This window comes from Zalophus californianus, chromosome 1 (genome assembly GCF_009762305.2).
Source record: "Zalophus californianus isolate mZalCal1 chromosome 1, mZalCal1.pri.v2, whole genome shotgun sequence".
Taxonomy (NCBI): Eukaryota; Metazoa; Chordata; class Mammalia; order Carnivora; family Otariidae; genus Zalophus; species Zalophus californianus.
In genome coordinates, this window is record NC_045595.1 from 61,479,563 (window position 1) to 61,494,969 (window position 15,407).

Genomic DNA, 15,407 nt, shown 5'->3' on the forward strand with positions numbered 1-15,407 from the left:
AATTTTTTTAAAGCATATAATTTGTCTGCATATATATTTTAAAAATACCTAAATGTTAAGTTGGTAAGATTATAGAATTTTTTTCTCTTTATGCTTTTCTGTTCTTTTCAAATTTTTGGCAATGAATGTGTGCTGCTTTTATAATCTAAAAAAGATAGTTTATTAAAATTTTGACTTTTTGTACATAATTTTCAGTTTACTTTTCCACTGAGATCTATGAAAAGACCAATTTCCCTAAAAATATATTGTCTAAAACCTACTTATGTCATCTTAATAAACAAGACATATTCAAGGAAATATTTTGCTTCCCTTGAGGGACAAGGTATGCAATTCCTTCAGGCTGAGGAAGGAAGAGGAACACAAAGTCTATTTTCATTAGCAAATATTTGAGCCCTAACTGTGTAGAATACAACACAGTCTCTGTCCATTATAACCTTACAAATAAGCTATCTACACATAAAAAGATAAATAACTACACAGGTTAGCCTGGGTGAGGTGTGCCAAAGGAAGAGTAGAGGACACTAAAAAGGCAGGGACAGGGCAGCCCATAGACCAGAGCTTACCCTTCAAGAGGGAGCAATGGAACACCATTCCTGAAAGTGGGGGAAACAGGCAGCAGAGCATGCACATGGCTGGCTGGCTTCGGAAAGGAAACCATTAGTTTGGGTGAAGTTATGATTTGGGGTAGATGTGAGATAAGTTAGTAGGGTTAAGAAGCCTGATCCTGAAAAATACCTAATGGCTTACCATCTAGGCAACTATAATGAACTCTTACTTTCTCAAAACTAATGGAAAACTTGCCATACTCAATTCACCACTTATCTATTTTTAAATTATACTTAAGTTTAATTAAAGTGTCATTAAAGAGTTAAAAATGCACAGAAGCACCTTCTAATAACAGAGCTGCTAAGAGGTCTAAACAGAAGAGGAAAACGCTTCAGGTACTAACATGAAAGCAACATAGAAATAAGGTAATTAGAGAATTTAAACCAATTTTAAAAGTTCACTGTCCACTTTAAAGTTCCATAAAACATCAATTTTTGTTCTGACTTAGATTAGATCTCTCACCCATACAACTTTCCTAAAAACCTACTACAAACCTAAATAGGTATATACAGAAATGAGTCCAGTACTATAGCAAAACCACAACTGTCTCACTTCAAATTTTAAAAATGTCTTTCACTGCCACAACTGTTCATTTTAGAATTCCAGTTTTGTTTTAATGCAGGTCTCAAAAAGGGTAAACAATGTAATAACTGGCAATCTATGTCAGTACTGAACTCTACATTTGATTCATCACTTATTCCACACAACCAGCAATATAATGGAAATATCATACCCATTTCATAGATGAGAAAGCAGGGCCAAATAAGGATAAGGACTTCCTTTGCCCCAGGCCTATATCTAGCTAAGAGGTGCCTCGGTTGGACTCCAGGTCCCACCAATTCCTGGGCCCTCCACTTTTTCGTGCAACAATACAATGCCTCCCGTTTACCTAGGCCTTTCTAGTTCCCAGGGAAACAGCACTAAAATAAATCAATTTTGACAATTCTTGTGTTCTTCCAATGCTGATATGCTATGCTAGTTACCTAGCCAAGCAATCAATTAAATGGAGGAACTTCCCTAGCACCACTTAATAAACATTAACAAACAATTCCATTAAAGCTTTTTTGAAACTGCTTTTTAAGAAAGGAAGTTACAGGCAAATAACTAGTCAAAAGACAGACTGAGATATTTACTGATCACGTAAAAATGGAACGGCACCTTAAAAATAACTTCACCTTAGAGCTTACATACAATTTTGTGATGCCAAGAACAGCCAGTGGCACAGAACAGCCAACACCAAGCAAGTAATTCAGACAAATTTAGGGAGGTTCTATTTTCTGCTTAAAAATTGTATCCTTTCCCACACTGCAATTTTAATATACTTTGCAAATTACATTCTCTCCATTTGTTTCCGAAAAAGCATTTTCCTTCACAAGAGGATTAGCAAATACATATCAAATAGGAGCGCAAAGGACAAAATCAAGCCCTGGAACTGAGACTATGTGAATATTCTCATTCCAAATTTCTTCAGTAGCCCTCATAATACTTTATGCCAATAAAGAGAGGACTGTTTCACCTGTAGAAAATGAACTAAAACAGGAAGCTAAACTTTATTTTTAAATTCAATTGCTCTGCTTTTGTCCACTGCTAAATATAAAAGGCTAGAATATTATGACTATTTTAAAAAAAGATCCACAAATACAGTACATTCTAGCTTCATACTCTCTCCACGAATACTTGTTAGTATCCTGACCTAAGTCTGAAATGAACTTTATCTAAGTAAGTTATACTATGAGTAAAACTTACATTATCTAAAATGTAATTTCTCTAATAAAGAAAAGCCAACATGGATGAATATGTATTAAATCCAGTTCAATTTATTATTTGAACGTTTTCCCCTAGCTACGCAATATAAAGAATAACGGCCTAAGAGGTGTGTACACAGAAGGGGAGGGAACATCAGAGAGGAGCTGGGAGAGCGTCCTAAGATTCAGCATTTCAAACTACCACAGGGTCAACCTTTACTATCCTCACCATAGAGGTGCACCTTTAAATGATCAAAATTCATTTATTCAGCAAACATGAGCCGTAGCATCATAGCGCAGGAGAAAGAGTACCACAGAACCTGGAGCCCAGCAAGTGACTCAACTTCTACAAATAGGCACATCTTAATCTATAAAACAAAGATAATCACCACCTACACAGTTATTATGAAGGCTAAGTGGGATAATATATATTAGCAAGATGCGAGTAGGCTCAATATCATCCACCGTTTTCCCCCCAACTTTTCAGAACTGGCCCTCCTCCCAGGAGAGTCTGATATTTGAGGGGGGTTATATACTTAGTTTCCCACCTTACACTGATATCCCCTAAAAGGCCCATCAAGCTGCCCCTAAATGCCTCTATAGACATACTAGGAAGATCCCTGCCACAAGGTCTGTACAATCTCTTACAGGGATATGCTAGAAGAGGTGTTCTTTCCCCAAAACCTACGTTGGGGAGTTCATAGGAGGCATCTCAGAGAAATTCATTTTCTTATTTCAGCTACGAATTGAAATCAGCAATGATGGGGAAGAGGCTTTTCAGAAAAGAGACCTGAGAGAGCTTAGGGTGACTGGGACAGTAATACAGAGCATAGGAGATGAGATCAGACAGGTAGGCAGGGGCCAGATACCCAAAGGGTCTGGTATTCCAAGCAAATCAGCTGCAGTTCCTTGGGTCTGACAAGCCCTTACCAGGGGCTTCAGGGCCCAGCTGAAAGGTCACCCTCCTGAGTGTGTCCCTCCCCTCCCCACACCCCTGCACACCAGCTCCCATGCCCTCTCATGGCACCATTCCTTTCCCAGCAGAGCCATTATCACAACTGCAGTTATATAGTTACATGAGTAATAATCTGTGTCCCCACTCAACTAAATGATAACTTCAGTCTGTGTAAGGCCCATGTCCCTTTTATTCCACTCTGTATCCTAGGGCCGGTTGAGTATAGCATCTACCCAAAATATATAGATACATATTATTAAATGAACAAATGAAAGCTGCCACTAAGAAGGGGGTACCTGAGTGGCTCAGTCAATTAAGCGTCTGCCTTCAGGTCAGGTCATGATCCCAAGGTCCTGGGACGGAGCGCGAGCCCTGCATTGCGTGGGGCTCCCTGCTCAGTGGGGAGTCTGCCTCTCCCTCTCCATTTGCCTCCCCCCCCACCACCCCCAACTCATGCGCGTGTGCTCTCTCTCTCCAATAAATAAATAAATAAAAATTTTAAAAAAAGAAGCCAAAGATGAATCCTGAGCAGGGGAATGGCAATCAGAGATGACAGTTACACAAACCACTCTGGTAGCAAAGTGAAGACCAGCCTGTTAGGGCAAGACTAGAGCTGCGGGACAGGTAAAGAGACAACTGAAAATTTCTCCAGGTAAATGATCACTTAATGACCTAAAAATGAAGGCAGCCAGTATGTGGGTAGTGATGATGAGGATTAATGGAGGAGACATGTTTAGAAAGTAGAATCTCAGAACTCAATGCATGGGGGGCAAAGCAAAGATGGAAATCCAGAATGATTCTAATGGACAGTGGTAGCAAGTGGTGCCATTCCCTCAGACCAGAAATACACAGGACAGGAACAAACATTTCTTGAGCATCTACTACATGCTAGGATCAAGTGAAAGATTTGCTTCTAGTTCCAAAATTCTATGACTGAAAAACAATTTAAATTTAGCCCAGCTGTATTAAAATGGGTACAGTTTCTATTAATAGGCTGATAAAATCAACAAAATACGTTTACATTTTTGAAGTTTCTTCATCGAGACACCACTTGGGTATCCTAACTACGCATGAGGCATTACACTGGTCTGGGGATGTTGAAATCAAAGAAGTGGTCTCTGCCTTCAATTAAGTTTGAGAAAAATAACTGCATATCGACAAATGAGCAACTGAGGCCCAGTGGGGCTATGATCTGACCATTTAAATGACCTATAACCCACACTTCTGGAGCACAGATTTCATAACCTACATTTCCAGGCCAATATGTAGTTGAGGGGGTATGTATGTAGACAGACAGACCCAATCCTGCTTTGAGCCCGAAGACACTGCAAACTTAAAACATCACAGACTTGTGATCTGTGGTCTGTGACAGACTTTGAAGTAACTGCTGAATAGCCACACAGCAGCACTCTGGAGGGTACAATACAACAAGTAAGGAGAGAGAAAGAGGCCTAATTTGTTATGGAAGAGGCTACCTGAGCAGAAGCCAAATGCTGGAGGTGCCAAAGCAGAATCTCAGGAGGCTCTGGAAGCAGCAGAGAAATAAATGTTCAGGGAAGGTATAGCAGGAATCCTCTTTAGACAAGCTCCTCCCCTACCATGGGCAAGAAATGGTTTCCCATAGGATATAAGGCCTCAATCTAAAGCAAACTTACAGAAAAACAGACGAGGAAACCATCCAGGGTGAATAATGTAGTTCCAGATCATCCAGAGTAGAAAACACATGTCCAGTGCTCTGGTGAGGCTAGTAAGTCTGAGAGACTTTACACCAGCTCTTTGCAAACAAAAACAAAATACTGAAAACTTCCCTCTCCATGCCCAAGTTCCTGCCCCATTCCTCTTCCTTCCTTCTCATATTCTTAAAAAAAAAACAAAAAATGGGGCGCCTGGGTGGCTCAGTCATTAAGTGTCTGCCTTCGGCTCAGGTCATGATCCCAGGGTCCTGGGATCGAGCCCCGCGTCAGGCTCCTGCTTGGCGGGAAGCCTACTTCTCCCTCTCCCACTCCCCCTGCTTGTGTTCCTTCTCTCGCTGTGTCTCTCTCTGTCAAATAAATAAATAAAATCTTAAAACAAACGAACAAACAAAAAAAAAACAGCTGCACTGTCTTTACCTCCTCATCTCCCTTCCATCCACTTGGATCTCAGTTCTTCCACCACTTAACCTTGTCTTCTCATCCTCCCTGAACCCTCTGAGCACTTTCCCCTTTTCTCTGCCTGTACTTTAAGACTCATTCAGTGTCACCTCCTCTGTAAAGCATTCCCAAGTCAGACAGTTCCCTGCCCCCATCTTTGTGCTTCTGCAGGGTTTTGCCTATGCTTCATCACAGCATTCGCTGGATCCTATTGTTACTGTTTACTTCAGTGTCCCCAATAGCCCGTAAGCTCCTAAAGGCAGTCACTGGTTTTTATTCATTTTTCTATTGCTACCCTTGAACCCAGGGCCCTGAAAATAGACACACAAAGGCGCCATGAATAAATGATCATAGGTTAAGTTTATCTTCAAAACTACTAGAATCTACTCAAGTAACTTTTCCACCGAAGTTGCTCTAGGAATTTACCTGCACACACATACGCTGAGAAGTACCTAAATTATATTTTATTATAAAAGTATTTGGCTAAAAATTCTATCTTCTGGCTGTTAAGCAAACAGCGCACATGCAGTTAAAATAGGTCTTTAGAGTTCCTCATCTATGTTTTTAATTCCTAAAATTCTGGCCATGTGGAAAGTTCACTTGTGCCCTTTTCTTCTTGGGCAGTGTACTGAGTGAGCTCTTAGGCTCAGACAAGCTGCCATAGGGAAGACATCATGCCTCATTTATACCAATGCTTAGAACCATGGCTGTTCAATTATCTCCAAAAATAAATAACTTTTTTTCCACTTAGTTTCACTTTCTATATGACAGAAATACCCATAATAAGGTTTAGATGAACAGTATTTCCTGTGACCAGTCAAAATATCACGAAAGCCCTTCAATTTTAATAAGGACATGTAAAAGCCTTTATTTGAGGATTATGGGATTAAATTTGAACATAAAGTCCCAATTTATATTTCTGTTCTAGAAAAATAAAAATTAGGATACCTTCTAGGTTCTTGTATGTTTTAAACTAATTGATCTTACTGCAACGATACTGAAAAATTTACTCTAAATAGTAAAATACTAATAGGGTGACAGCCATTTCTGTGCATAAAATAAAACAACAAAAACTGATTGTGCAGATTTAAAAAAATAGGTGATACTCAAAGTTCCCTGCCTGGAAAACCTTGAAGAGGTAAAAGAAGTTAGCACCATACACTTAATTTTTCAGCTACTACACTGCTTTAATGTCTGACCTTGGGAATGTCATGTAATTTCTCTCATTTCTAGCTCTGTAAAATGGGAATGTCATGTTTTCCTAAGAGGGACAATAAGATAGTTGGATAAAAGAATATGTATTTGTTTAAAGGAAACTTGTCTAATTGGTATGCTTAAATCACCACTTGTACAGTACATTCCTCCTCAGGAATCCAATTCCAAAAGAAATATGTAAGCAGAAGCTGAAGACAGATTTCCTTAAGGGAATGATTTTATAAATTTGGAAAGCAATGTAACAAGATTATAAATTAATAAATTGATTATATAAACCTTGAGAGCCCCTGGCTTTAAAGTACACTGATCTACATTCTGATAAATTAGGCTGATTTGAGACAACCGGGTAAAAGGAACCCAAACTGAGGCATCTGACGTTTGACAGAAATTGGTGAAAATTCAGCAGGATACTCAAAACATTTGCAGTTCCATCACTTCTAAGTCATGCCTCACCTTAAAACCTGATAAAATGTGAAACTCATTAAATCAGCTTTACCACCCGCATCTAAGACTGAGAATGCACTCAATTTTTAAAAAGAGAAAAAAGTAACCTGACAGTTTGAAAGGTCCTATATCCTCAGACCTCTATAGATTTAAGAACCCTAGTGCTAAATTCTCCCCAAATACTGAGCTTAAACCGATCTTCCCAAGAAGCTATCTGATCCAACTGTTAGGAATAGCACAACTCCAGGAACCCCCCCCCCACACCCCCCAGGATAAGACTGTCACTTTCCTAGATCCCAAGTCCAAGTTAAAGGCAGGAAGGTTTTTGCAAAAGGGTCCAGAAAGAAATCAACAGGCGATGACTATGGAAAAGAACGGAGGTTTCCCGATCTGGAAAAAAAACATTTTTTCTAGCTCTCCCTCGGGAATGGCACTGCTCCTCCTTCCCTACCCCGATGCCCTTTCTCTACAGACAACAATATCCCCATTCTATTGTAAGGCTGCAGTTTTACCAAGGAACCCCTCTTGCTGCGGCCAGATTTCCAGATTCGTTTGAAAAAGGAAAACACATTCCGAGAACACACACCCCATGAGAGTACCTGGGCGCGGGGAGCCTGGCCCGGACGCGGGGCCCCGCGGCGCCGCACTCGGCCCGCTCGGGGCGGGGCGCGGGATGCGGGCACCTCCCGAGGTGCCGCAATCCGGCCGCGGCCGCAAGGGCAGGGCCTCCGGTAGCCCGCGGCCGGCCGCCGCAGTGCCGGCTCCCGCCGGGCCCGCCGCCGCCCCGCCGCCAGGCCGCGCCGCCGCCGCGCCGGCTCCGGCCGCCGCAGCCCCGGCTCCGCGTCCTCCCGGGCCCGCGCTGCGGCCGGCGCGGGGAGCGCGGAGCGCGCAACTTACTTTCCGCCTGCGGTGGGCGCCCCGGCCCGGACTCCCAGCCCGGCAACGGCGCAGGCTACCAGGCGGCGGAGGCCGGCCCGCACCGCGGTCCACGGCCGCCGCGCCCGGCCGCGCTCCGCGCTCGCTCCTACCTCAGCCGGCAGGCAAGCGTCCGTCAGCAGCGGCCGCGGCGCCGACGACTCCCTCCCGGCCGCCGAATCCCCGCACCCAGTGCTAATCATAATACCGAGCGGGCGGCCGGCCGCGGGGAGGGGGTGGGGCCGAGCTGCGCCTGCGCGGCACGCGCGTCACTGTGACGCAACGCCGGGGCGGGGCCATGGGAAGGGCGGGGCCGACAGCACCTGCGGGCTCCAGCGCGCTGGCTGCTGGAGGGCATACTGGCGGCGTCTCACCTCAGCGAGTCTGGGCTGTGGCTGGCGGTAGGAAGCAGGCGAGGCGCCCGAGAAGAGGGGACGATGCAGGAGGAAGCACCGGGGATATGGGACAATGGCTAAGAAAAGTAGCGCGAGCTGTCGGGGGAAATTCGGAGGGAAGGGACAGCGTGCGCCCCTGACTGCGTCCTGAAGCGGGGGGCTAAGGGTAGCACGCACTTTACCCTTTTAAAGGTTCGCCGCATTTCCCGCCCAAGTTTAAGCAAGGGGAGGGAAAAAATTAAATATACATTCATATGTATATATATACGAATATACATATGTTCTTTTTCTCTACAGTTTTATTTCTTGGGAACCCAATTTGAAAGAATTTTGTTGATTTTGTTGCTGTTTAAACAAAAGGAGAAAAGCCCACCATCTGAATGCAGCGCTGGCTTTAAAGGTCTACGGGAGACACTAGCCGAGCCGGCCCCATCAGTTAGCTGCCTCCACTGGAAACCGCCTGGAAGGGCAAAAGGTCGTGGAAAGTAATAAAGCATATGAAGTCCGGGATTCAAAACAGCAGACCTTAACCGTGGTTAACTAGATGATTCAGCGGCATGGTCACCAGGCCAACTGGCTGGGGAAGGGAGCTTAACCAAAGCCACAGAGGGGTGCTGGAGGTGGGGGGGGGGACTGACTCCCACCCTTGAAAGCTTGTCTTGCAATGGCTAATCAGCTCTCTGAGGTTCCTAAAAGGGAGAGCCAACAAGCCAGGTGCCAGGTTTCTCCAACCTGCTTTTCCCTTTCTGTTTCTCCTTTCTTTCCACCCTTCCAATAAAAGACACCTAGTGAGGAAGGACACAAGAAAAAGTAAATATACAAGTAAAAGCTGCTTAGATGCTCCAAATTTGATTAAATTGATTGGGTGCAGAAGAGAACTCTAGATGGCTTTAGCAAATGTCTTTGTTGACCTGCAAATGTCAGGGTTGTTTTTTTTTTTTCCCAGACTCTCCACAGCATCAATTTTGCATGTCTGAAGATGATTGAAAAGTAAAAGTGGATTGGGGGGGGTGCAAACCCTCAGGGTGATAACATAAGGTTTTCTATTAAAGGGGGACTCCCAGTTACCCTAATGCTCTAGCATGGCGTGATGGATCATTGGCTGGAGAAAGCCTTAGGTTCTAGGCCTCAGGCTGGGCCTCTACACTTTTAAGGATGAGTCAAAGCCCCAGTTCTGGGATCACTCTGATTTAGGAAGACCATAAAAGAAAAATCTCACTTTGACGCTGCCATTCTAACTCTAGCCATATGTTAAGCAGTAGTTTCTTTGTGGAATTCGGGCCTTTACTACTGGGAAGTTGGAAGACCATGCACTTTTCCCCTCAGGGAGGTATCACTATTTAGGGAACCCAGTAAAGGGGAAAAAAAATACTATAATGTTCCCCCAAGGGAATTCCAGTGGTTGATAGCCTCTGCCACCAAGGCTTATGGCCCCTGAGATGTAACAGTAACCACAAAACAACGCCATAATAGATAAGCCCTTGGAAAAGAGTATTTATATTGTTGCCATGTGACTCAGGTTTTGACTAAAATCTATAAGGGTAACAAGGACATATGAATAGCAAAACAATAAATGAAAAGGAACAGAATAATAAATTGATTCGAATAACATCAGGGATACAGTTGGTACTGGCCACATGGTGAATCATTTATTCATTCCCCGTGTTTCTTGGGAAGCTAGAGTGCTGCTGGCAAGAACATGACCCATTTTCAGTTCCACACCATAAATGTGGGAACGTGATCTGATTATGCTTAGGCAATATTTAAGAATATTCAAGTGCAAATTAATATATTATCACTTAACTTTGAATTTAAGCAAATATGTTTATTGTTAATGAAGAAACCCCTCCTCCGAACTGCCCTGGGGCTTTCTCCAACACAGACTGCTTTTTTAATGTTAAGTCTTTTTATGGACCCATAAGAAGCTTTAATTAGATATACAGCACTCTACAAAACGACAAGATGGAGCATGCAGGTTTGTATTACAGTCTCTGTGATTCAGATCTCAAACATAACATAATGCCACCAATTTAAAGAAGAAGTTGTTTATTGGAAGGCAACCAGGGAGATGCTACGAATTAGATCAAGATGTGAAAAGCAAGCAGATTCTTGAAAGAATTGCAATTTTCATCTTGGGACACCCTCCCCCCACACACATACACACAAAAAGCATTATATTGTCTTCTCCAGATATTGTTAGTTTTCATAATTTGTAAAAAATTTGAAATAAATATATTTAAAGCAATAGATATTGAGTACTCATCTACAGTTCAGTTTCGAGGTGTGACATGGTAAAGATTTTCCTTTAGATATTTAATTAGTAATTTTGTACATTGATACTCGTGCATTTCTAAAGCCTAGCTTCATCCCAGTAGGACCAAAATAATACTTCATTGGAATGGCCCACAGAGTTCCTGAAAGACCTTCCCTTACCACTCCCTTGGCATCAGCACGTTTCACTCTTGTATCTCAGATGTCAGTTGAGGCCAACCTGTGTGTGTGTGTGTGTGTGTGTGTGTGTGTGTGTGTAATATATTTTTGATAGTTGCAAACAAAGATTGAAAATGCCAGCCCTTAACTCTGTTTGCAACCTGTGACCTAGGAGATATGCCTGTCATTGCTTGGCATTGAATCCCAGCCCCATCACTAAATGCTATATGGCTTTGGGCAGGTTGCTTAACTGTTTTCTCATCTATAACACTGGGATGGCAGTGATAATGACACCTTTCTTATAAGGTATAAAGCCACTGGTAAACTTGCTGTAAAGCAATGGTTCTCAAAGTGTGCTCCTTCGACCAGCATATCAGCTTCTTCTGGGAACTGAATCAAAATGCAAATTCTCAGGCTCCACTCCAGATGTACTAAATCAAAAACTGTGGTGATTCTCATGCAAGTTAGAGTTTGAGAACCACTGTTGATGGGATTAAGTGAGTTTATTTGAAGTATTAAAACAGTGCCTGGGACACAGTAAGTGGTATATTAATGAATATGTTTAAATGAGTACAATATGATATTGCCAAAATTTACAAAGTTTAATTTAGGCCAAAAGAAGCATGCCCATGTTCTCCAACAAGTAAACTCCTTCTTAATCCCATATCCAAAAGCTTTAACATGGCCTACCAAACCCTTCATAATGTGGCCCCCACCTTCCTTTCCTGCTTTTTCTATTCTCCATGTGCACCACATCTCCAGCTTTCCCTGTTCTGTTCCCCCTGCCTGGAAATGCCCGCCCCCCCCCCCCCCCCCCCGGCTTCCCACACTTGCAACCTCCTAAATTCTTGCTTATGCTTCAGAACCTAACTGCACTGTCCAACCTCCTCTGTGGTGCCCCAGCCCTCACCCAGTCAGAGCCAAAGACTATCTGGACCCATAGCTCACTGCGCAACCCACTTAGAGCATTTATCATGGGCTGTTGTAATTGTTTCCTTTCCCATTTTCTGCCTTTGGCTCTTCAACTCCTAGAAAACGAGGATTTTATTTCATTTAAAATTCTATTCATGCCACTTGGCCCTGACATTTCAAGAGGGCAGCCCAAGGACTTATACACAGGCTTCAGGTATCACTGCAGACTTGGGGTGTTTTTTTTTTCACAAAGATTTTTTAAGAATTTGAACTAGTTGTGAGCATTTTAAAATTGGGAGATTTAATTTTTATGTTTAATCACTTTATTGAGGTCTGATTTGCATATTGTAAAGTTCACCCAGAATACATGGTAATTCAGTGATTTTTAGTAAATTTACAAAGTTATGCAGCCATCACCTTAATCCACTTTTAAAATATTTCCATCTCTCCCAAAAAGTCTTCTCATGTGCATATGCAGTCATTCACACTCCAATTTCAAGTCCTCAGCGACCAATAATTTGTTTTCTATCTCTGTAGGTTTGCCTTTCTAGAAATGTTATATAAATAGAATTATACAATGTGTCGTCTGTGGTGTCAGGCTTTTTTCACTTAGCATAAGATTTATCCATCTTGTAGTTCATGTAGTTGTATCAGTTCATTCCTTTGTATTGCTGAATAGTATTCCATTATATAGATAAACTACACTTTATTTCCACATTTTTGCTATTGCGGATAATGCTGCCATATATAATTATATAAACTCTAAATGGGGACATGTTTTCATTTTTCTTGGGTATATTTCTAGGTCGAATTATTGGGTCATGTCATAACTCTAACATTTTAAGGTAGTGACAAATTATTTTCTTTTTTTTTAATTTTTTATTGTTATGTTAATCACCATATATTACATCATTTGTTTTTGAGGTAGTGTTCCATGATTCATTGTTTGTGCATAACACCCAGTGCTCCATGCAGAACGTGCCCTCTTTAATACCCATCGCCAGGCTAACCCATCCCCCTACCCTCCTCCCCTCTAGAACCCTCAGTTTGTTTTTCAGAGTCCATCATCTCTCCTGGTTCGTCTCCCCCTCTGACTTACTCCCCTTCATTCTTCCTCTCCTGCTATCTTCTTCTTTTTCTTTTTTTCTTAAAATATGTTGCGTTATTTGTTTCAGAAGTACAGATCTGTGATTCAACAGTCTTACACAATTCACAGTGCTCACCGTAGCACATACCCTCCCCAATGTCTATCACCCAGTCACCCCATCCCTCCCACCCCCCGCCACTCCAGCAACCCTCAGTTTGTTCCTGAGATTAAGAATTCCTCATATCAGTGAGGTCATATGATACATGTCTTTCTCTGATTGACTTATTTCACTCAGCATAACACCCTCCAGTTCCATCCATGTCATTGCAAATGGCAAGATCTCATTCCTTTTGATGGCTGCATAATATTCCATTGTGTATATATACCACCTCTTCTTTAGCCATTCATCTGTCGATGGACATCTTGGCTCTTTCCACAGTTTGGCTATTGTGGACATTGCTGCTATAAACATTGGGGTGCACGTACCCCTTCGGGTCCCTACATTTGTATCTTTGGGGTAAATACCCAGTAGTGCAATTGCTGGATCTAATGGTAGCTCTAATTTCAACTGTTTGAGGAACCTCCATACTGTTTCCCAGAGGGGTTGCACCAGCTTGCATTCCCACCAACAGTGTAGGAGGGTTCCCCTTTCTCCACATCCCCACCAACATCTGTCGTTCCCTGACTTGTTAATTTTAGCCATTCTGACGGGTGTGAGGTGGTATCTCATTGAGGTTTTGATTTGGATTTCCCTGATGCCGAGCGATGTGGAGCACTTTTTCATGTGCCTGTTGGCCATTTGGATGTCTTCTTTGGAAAAATGTCTGTTCATGTCTTCTGCCCATTTCTTGATTGGATTATTTGTTCTTTGGGTGTTGAGTTTGATAAGTTCTTTATAGATTTTGGATACTAGCCCTTTATCTGATATGTCATTTGCAAATATTTTCTCCCATTCTGTCAGTTGTCTTTTGGTTTTGTGGACTGTTTCTTTTGCTGTGCAAAAGCTTTTTATCTTGATGAAATCCCAATAGTTCATTTTTGCCCTGGCTTCCCGTGCCTTTGGTGATGTTTCTAGGAAGAAGTTGCTGCGGCTGAGGTCGAAGAGGTTGCTACCTGTGTTCTCCTTTAGGATTTTGATGGACTCCTGTCTCACGTTTAGGTCTTTCAACCATTTGGAGTCTATTTTTGTGTGTGGTGTAAGGAAATGGTCCAGTTTCATTCTTCTGCATGTGGCTGTCCAATTTTCCCAACACCATTTGTTGAAGAGACTGTCTTTTTTCCATTGGACATTCTTTCCTGCTTTGTCAAAGATAAGTTGACCATAGAGTTGAGGGTCCATTTCTGGGCTCTCGATTCTGTTCCATTGATCTATGTGTCTGTTTTTGTGCCAGTACCATACTGTCTTGATGATGACAGCTTTGTAATAGAGCTGGAAGTCCGGAATTGTGATGCCGCCAGCTTTGCTTTTCTTTTTCAATATTCCTCTGACTATTTGGGGTCTCTTCTGGTTCCATACAAATTTTAGGATTATTTGTTCCATTTCTTTGAAAAAAGTGGATGGTATTTTGATGGGGATTGCATTGAATGTGTAGATTGCTCTAGGTAGCATTGACATCTTCACAATGTTGGTTCTCCCAATCCATGAGCATGGAACATTTTTCCATTTCTTTGTGTCTTCTTCAATTTCTTTCATGAGTATTTTATAGTTTTCTGAGTACAGATCCTTTGCCTCTTTGGTTAAATTTATTCCTAGGTATCTTATAGTTTTGGGTGCAATTGTGAATGGGATCGACTCCTTGATTTGCCTCTCTTCTGTCTTGTTGTTGGTGTATAGGAATGCCACTGATTTCTGTGCATTGATTTTATAGCCTGCTACTTGACTGAATTCCTGTATGAGTTCTAGCTGTTTTGGGGTGGAGTCTTTTGGGTTTTCCACATACAGTATCATATCATCTGCAAAGAGTGAGAGTTTGACTTCCTCTTTGCCGATTTGGATGCCTTTGATTTCTTTTTGTTGTCTGATTGCTGTGGCTAGGACTTCTAATACTATGTTGAATAGCAGTGGTGAGAGTGGACATCCCTGCCGCATTCCTGACCTTAGGGGAAAAGCTCTCAGCTTTTCCCCATTGAGAATGATATTCGCTGTAGGTTTTTCGTAGATGGCTTTTATGATATTGAGGTATGTCCCCTCTATCCCTATACTCTAAAGAGTTTTGATCAAGAAAGGATGCTGTACTTTGTCAAATGCTTTTTCTGCATCTATTGAGAGGATCATATGATTCTTGTTCTTTCTTTTGTTAATGTATTGTATCACGTTGATTGATTTGTGGATGTTGAACCAGCCTTGCAGCCCAGGGATAAATCCCACTTGGTCGTGGTGAATAATCCTTTTAATGTACTGTTGGATCCTATTGGCTAGTATTTTGGTGAGAATTTTTGCATCCATGTTCATCAAGGATATTGGTCTGTAATTCTCCTTTTTGATGGAATCTTTGTCTAGTTTTGGGATCAAGGTAATGGTGGCCTCATAAAATGAATTTGGAAGTTTTCCTTCCATTTCTATTTTTTGGA

At 42.2% G+C, this 15,407-nt stretch overlaps 1 protein-coding gene across 5 annotated transcripts in view; it reads right to left on the reverse strand.

The window, feature by feature from the left end:
* SNRK (SNF related kinase) overlaps positions 1 to 8,251 on the reverse strand; it is a 54,802-nt gene extending 46,551 nt beyond the window's left edge. For 2 of the 5 annotated variants that reach the window (XM_027584123.2, XM_027584119.2), the window contains exon 1: positions 8,126 to 8,251. The gene's annotated coding sequence lies outside the window, so the exon portion shown is untranslated. Of the gene's footprint in view, positions 1 to 7,994 lie in introns of all 5 variants that reach the window. The other 3 variants (XM_027584121.2, XM_027584120.2, XM_027584122.2) reach the window with 3 other exon arrangements.
* Positions 8,252 to 15,407: the final 7,156 nt, after the last annotated feature.